Consider the following 5,763-nt stretch of genomic DNA (forward strand, 5'->3'; position numbering starts at 1 on the left):
TATTCTGCAGTTTCGCCACAATCTGTTTATAAGCTCAATTTCAACTTAAGAACTGTGTCTTTCTTCCTTTTGGAAAATTATGGATCATTATCTATTGGAATATTACATTCCCTCATCCTCTCTCTTTCAGAAACTTTATATACATATAAACTTTATATGTATATAACTGAAATCAGATTGATTATATTCTTTGCAGCCAAAGATGGAGAAGCTCTATACAGTCAGCAAAAACAAGACCAGGAGCTGACTGTGGCTCAGATCATGAACTCCTTATTGCCAAATTCAGACTGAAATTGAAGAAAGTAGAGAAAACCACTAGACCATTCAGGTATGACCTAAATCAAATCCCTTATGATTATACAGTGGAAGTGAGAAATAGATTTAAGGGCCTAGATCTGATAGATAGAATGCCTGATGAACTATGGATTGAGGTTCGTGACATTGTACAGGAGACAGGGATCAAGACCATCCCCATGGAAAAGAAATGCAAAAAAGCAAAACAGCTGTCTGGGCAGGCCTTACAAATAGCTGTGAAAAGAAGAGAAGCAAAAAGCAAAGAAGAAAAGGAAAGATATAAGCATCTGAATGCAGAGTTCCAAAGAATAGCAAGAAGAGATAAGAAAGCCTCCTTTACTGATCAATGCAAAGAAATAGAGGAAAACAACACAATGGGAAAGATTAGAGATCTCTTCAAGAAAATTAGAGATACCAAGGGAACATTTCATGCAAAGATGGGCTCGATAAAGGACAGAAATGGTCTGGACCTAACAGAAGCAGAAGATATTAAGAAGAGGTGGCAAGAATACCCAGAAAAACTGTACAAAAAAGATCTTCACGACCAAGATAATCACAGTGGTGTGATCACTCACCTAGAGCCAGACATCCTGGAATGTGAAGTCAAGTGGGCCTTAGAAAGCATCACTACGAACAAAGCTAGTGGAGGTGGTGGAATTCCAGTTGAGTTCTTTCAAATCCTGAAAGATGATGCTGTGAAAGTGCTGCACTCAATATGCCAGCAAATTTGGAAAACTAAGCAGTGGCCACAGGACTGGAAAAGGTCAGTTTTCATTCCAACCCCAAAGAAAGGCAATGCCAAAGACTACTCAAACTACCGCACAATTGCACTTTTCTCACATGCTAAAGTAATGCTCAAAATTCTGAAAGCCAGGCTTCAGCAGTACATGAACCATGAACTTCCAGATGTTCAAGCTGGTTTTAGAAAAGGCAGAGGAACCAGAGATCAAATTGCCAACATCCGCTGGATCATGAAAAAAGCAAGAGAGTTCCAGAAAAACATCTATTTCTTCTTTATTGACCATGCCAAAGCCTTTGACTGTGTGGATCACAATAAACTGTGGAAAATTCTGAAAGAGATGGGAATACCAGACCACCAGACCTGCTCTTGAGAAATCTGTATGCAGGTCAGGAAGCAACAGTTAGAACTGCACATGGAAAAACAGACTGGTTCCAAATAGGAAAAGGAGTACGTCAAGGCTGTATATTGTCACCCTGCTTATTTAACTTCTATGCAGAGTACATCATGAGAAACACTAGACTGGAAGAAGCACAAGCCGGAATCAAGATTGCCGGAAGAAATATCAATAACCTCACATATGCAGATAACACCACCCTTATGGCAGAAAGTGAAGAGGAACTAAAAAGCTTCTTGATGAAAGTGAAAGAGGAGAGTGAAAAAGTTGGCTTAAAGCTCAACATTCAGAAAACGAAGATCATGGCATCTGGTCCCATCAGTTCATGGGAAATAGATGGGGAAACAGTGGAAACAGTGTCAGACTTTAGTTTTGGGGGCTCCAAAATCACTGCAGATGGTGATTGCAGCCATGAAATTAAAAGACGCTTACTCCTTGGAAGGAAAGTTATGACCAACCTAGGTAGCATTTTCAAAAGCAGAGACATTACTTTGCCAACAAAGGTCCGTCTAATCAAGGCTATGGTATTTCCAGTGGTCATGTATGGATGTGAGAGTTGGACTGTGAAGAAAGCTGAGCGCTGAAGAATTGATGCTTTTGAACTGCGGTGTTGGAGAAGATTCTTGAGAGTCCCCTGGACTGCAAGGAGATCCAACCAGTCCATTCTAAAGGAGATCAGTCCTGGGTGTTCTTTGGAAGGAATGATGCTAAAGCTGAAACTCCAGTACTTTGGCCACCTCATGAAAAGAGTTGACTCATTAGAAAAGACTCCGATGCTGGGAGAGATTGAGGGCAGGAGGAGAAGGGGACAACAGAGGATGAGATGGCTGGATGGCATCACCGACCCTATGGACGTAAGTTTGAGTGAACTCTGGGAGTTGGTGATGGCCTGGCATGCTGTGATTCATGGGGTCGCAAAGAGTCAGACACGACTGAGCGACTGAACTGAACCGAACTGAAACTTTATATGTATAATATAACAGTACATTGCATTTATCAGTTTAGTTCAGTTGCAGAGTCATGTCCGACTCTGCGACCCCATGGACTGCAGCACACCAGGCTTCCTTGTCCATCACCAACTCCCGGAGCTTGCTCAAATTCACATCCATCACTTCGGTGATGCCATCCAACCATCTCATCCTCTGTCGTCCCCTTCTCCTCCTGCCTTCAATCTTTCCCAGCATCAGAGTCTTTTCCAAAGAGTCATTTCTTCGCATCAGGTGGCCAAAGTATTGGAGTTTCAGCTTCAGCATCAGTCCTTCCAATGAATACTCAGGACTGATTCCCTTTAGGATGGACTGGTTGGATCTCCTGGCAGTCCAAGGGACTCTTAAAAGCTTTCCACAGTTTGTTGTGATCCACACAGTGAAAGACTTTGGCATAGTCAATAAAGCAGAAGTAGATATTTTTCTGGGACTCTTTTGCTTTTTCCATGATTCAGCGGATGTTGGCAATTTGATCTCTGGTTCCTCTGCCTTTTCTAGATCCAGCTTGAACATCTGGAAATTCACAGTTCACGTATTGTTGAAGCCTGGCTTGGAGGATTTGAGCATTACTTTGCTAGTGTGTGATGTGAGTGCAATTGTATGGTAGTTTGAGGATTCTTTGGCATTGCTTTCTTTGGGATTGGAATGAAAACTGCCCTTTCCCAGTCCTCTTTCTTATGAAGTATATCCTTTGGTGGCATTTCAGTGAAAGTCTTTGAAAGTGAAAGTGAAAGTTGCTCAGTCGCGTCCTACTCTTTGTGACCCCATGGACTGTATAGTCCATGGAATTCTCCAGGCCAGAATACTGGAGTGGGTATTTCCCTTCTCCAGGAGATCTCCCCAACTAAGGGATCAAACCCAGGTCTCCCACATAGTAGGCAGATTCTTTACCAGTTGAACCACCAAGGAAGCCCAGAAATACTGGAGTGGATAGCCTATCCTTTCTCCAGCGCATCTTCCTGACCCAAGAATCAAACCGGTGTCTCCTGCGTTACAGGCAGATTCTTTACCAACTGAGCTATCAGAGAAGCCCAGAAGTCTTTCATATTTTGTATCTCATTACTTTCCCCTTTCCCCCCTTATTTTCATCAGGCTCATCTTCCGGTTCATCAATTCTCTCTCCAGCTGGGTCAAGTCTACTGTTTAATGCATTGAGTCTTTAGTGGTATAGCTTTCATTTCCTAAAGTTTTGTTTTTTTTTCCCTCAATGAGCTGCTTTTCTTCATAGTGCAATATTTTCATTATTGTTTACTTTCTTGTCTTTCATCTTTAACACTTTTAAGAAAACTTGTACAGTGCTTGTCATATTTTTCTATTATGCACCGTTCTTAGTGTGTTAATTGTTCTGTCTGCTGTGTCTGCCAATTCTTCCTTATGATGGAATTGCTTTCTTGTCTAGCTTTGAATATTTTATTAAGAATTCTTTTTCAGTAGGTGTTTTTGACTTGTCACTTTTTAGTGAGATTTCCATTTATTTAGTGAGATATACCTCGGGTTATGAAACATGCTTGGAGAGCTCTTTCCTGCTTTCTGTGGCTGTGTGGTATTCCCAGGGATTCCTGTGGTATTCCTTTGCAGTATTCCCAGGGAGTCCTGTGGTATTCCTAGGGATTTTCCTAAACCAATTTATATTGAGTTTCTTGGCTTGAAAATTCAGCATCGTGCAGATATACCCAGAGGCAACACAAGCATCTTCTCAGGCTTGGAGTTCAGTTTCTCAGAGCTGACTTATATTTCTCCCCCTTTTTTCTCTGCTTCCTTGAACTGGGGTGTGCCATTTTTAGTCTTCCTGCATGGATAAAGTAGATCTTCGATGTTCTAAACTTTAACGTAGAGGGTTCAGTCCCAGCTCTTTGTCTCTGCTGGGCTGAGGGGACATAGCCTAGAACTGAAAGCAATATATCTGTTATCTGTGTCTGAAATAAACCATGGGCTCCTGTGATAGCTCTTTTCCTTCTTCCCCTCTCCCTTCTTTGTTTTCTATTCCTTTTTTTTTCTTTCACTTTTTGGCCACACAGTGAAGTATATGGGATCTTAGTTCTCTGACCAGGGATTAGAAGCAGAATTAGAAGCAGAATCTTAACCACTGGATTGCCAGGGAAGTCCCTTGTATTCCTTTTTAAATTCTTATATCTGGAAATTTCAAAGTCAATTTTGCAACTGTTCATACTTCAATTTTTAAATTCTGCTTCATGCAATATTTCTGTGTGTGTTTTAGGGGACACTAGGTGAAGGGAGAGCTACGTTAGTTCAGTCTGTCACGTTGTCAGAATTTCCTTTCTAGATTCTCTTTACCTTTAGTAGTATTCCTAACAATCCCTGTCTGTAAGGCACATTATAGTTTGCAAAGGGCTTTCACATACAGTTTCTGATTTAATTCTCCCAACTTTGAGAAATGAATATTATCATTCCCATTTTACCAAGAGGAAAGCTGAGAATCCAAATTGTAACTTTGATCCTAGCTTTTGGACTTTGAAGCCAGTATATTTCATAGCTTGGATTTTGCGTGGCGGGTTTGCCTTTTATTGACCTCCAACTCAGACCTATTCCTCAGTCCTGACCCCCTGCTCTTTCTCTGAGGCTGAGAGGCTTTCTGCCCGACACAAGGCAACATTTTGTCTCTATAACCTTCTCAGGTTCAGCACCTGGAGCTATGACAATCTCTTTCTGCTTGGTTTGGCCTCAGTGGGAATAATGGTGTATCTATAGGACATGGCTAGTGGGGAAATTGACTGGCAGCTTGTCCCGAGTCGTTTATTCACTCACCATCGCATCATCTCTGCTTCTAACTGTAGAAAAGGCAGGCAGTGTATGCTTGTGTGTGTGGTGGGAAAAAGGGAATGGAAAAAAAGGAAAATCCAGGAAAAACAGGGCTCGTCCGGGATTTGAACCCGGGACCTCTCGCACCCTAAGCGAGAATCATACCCCTAGACCAACGAGCCACTGATGGTTATCCCTTTCCAGATGTGCCTTCTCTGCCACCTCAGCAGCAGCCACAGTCTGTGGTTCCTGGAAGAGTTTTTTCGTCCAGGCTGGCTCCCAGCCCAGGCCGGCTCCACTCCAGCAGGCCTCACCCCTCAGCACTCTCCGCTCTTCCCCAGCCCATTGTGGGGACTGTTCCATCTTCCCTGTGACCATCCAGCTCTCCCCCAGGCTGCCAAGTGGAGTTCATGGGGTGCTGCTGGGGAAGGGCAGAGAAGGGGCCAGGCTCCTCCAGCTGCCCTTGTGAGAAGCCCAGGGCTGAGGGGAGCCAGTTTGGTGTCTCCTGCACCCGGAATAAACCATCCTTCTTTCTTATCTCATGATTAGAGCAACAGAAAAAATCCTCCGTACTCATCAGTCTCCCA

At 43.0% G+C, this 5,763-nt stretch overlaps 1 non-coding gene across 1 annotated transcript; it reads right to left on the reverse strand.

Annotated features, from left to right (window-relative positions):
- Positions 5,287-5,358, reverse strand: TRNAP-AGG. The gene has a single exon. It is a non-coding gene; the product is annotated as a tRNA-Pro (tRNA).

Source organism: Capra hircus, chromosome 4 (assembly GCF_001704415.2).
Source record: "Capra hircus breed San Clemente chromosome 4, ASM170441v1, whole genome shotgun sequence".
Classification (NCBI taxonomy): domain Eukaryota; kingdom Metazoa; phylum Chordata; class Mammalia; order Artiodactyla; family Bovidae; genus Capra; species Capra hircus.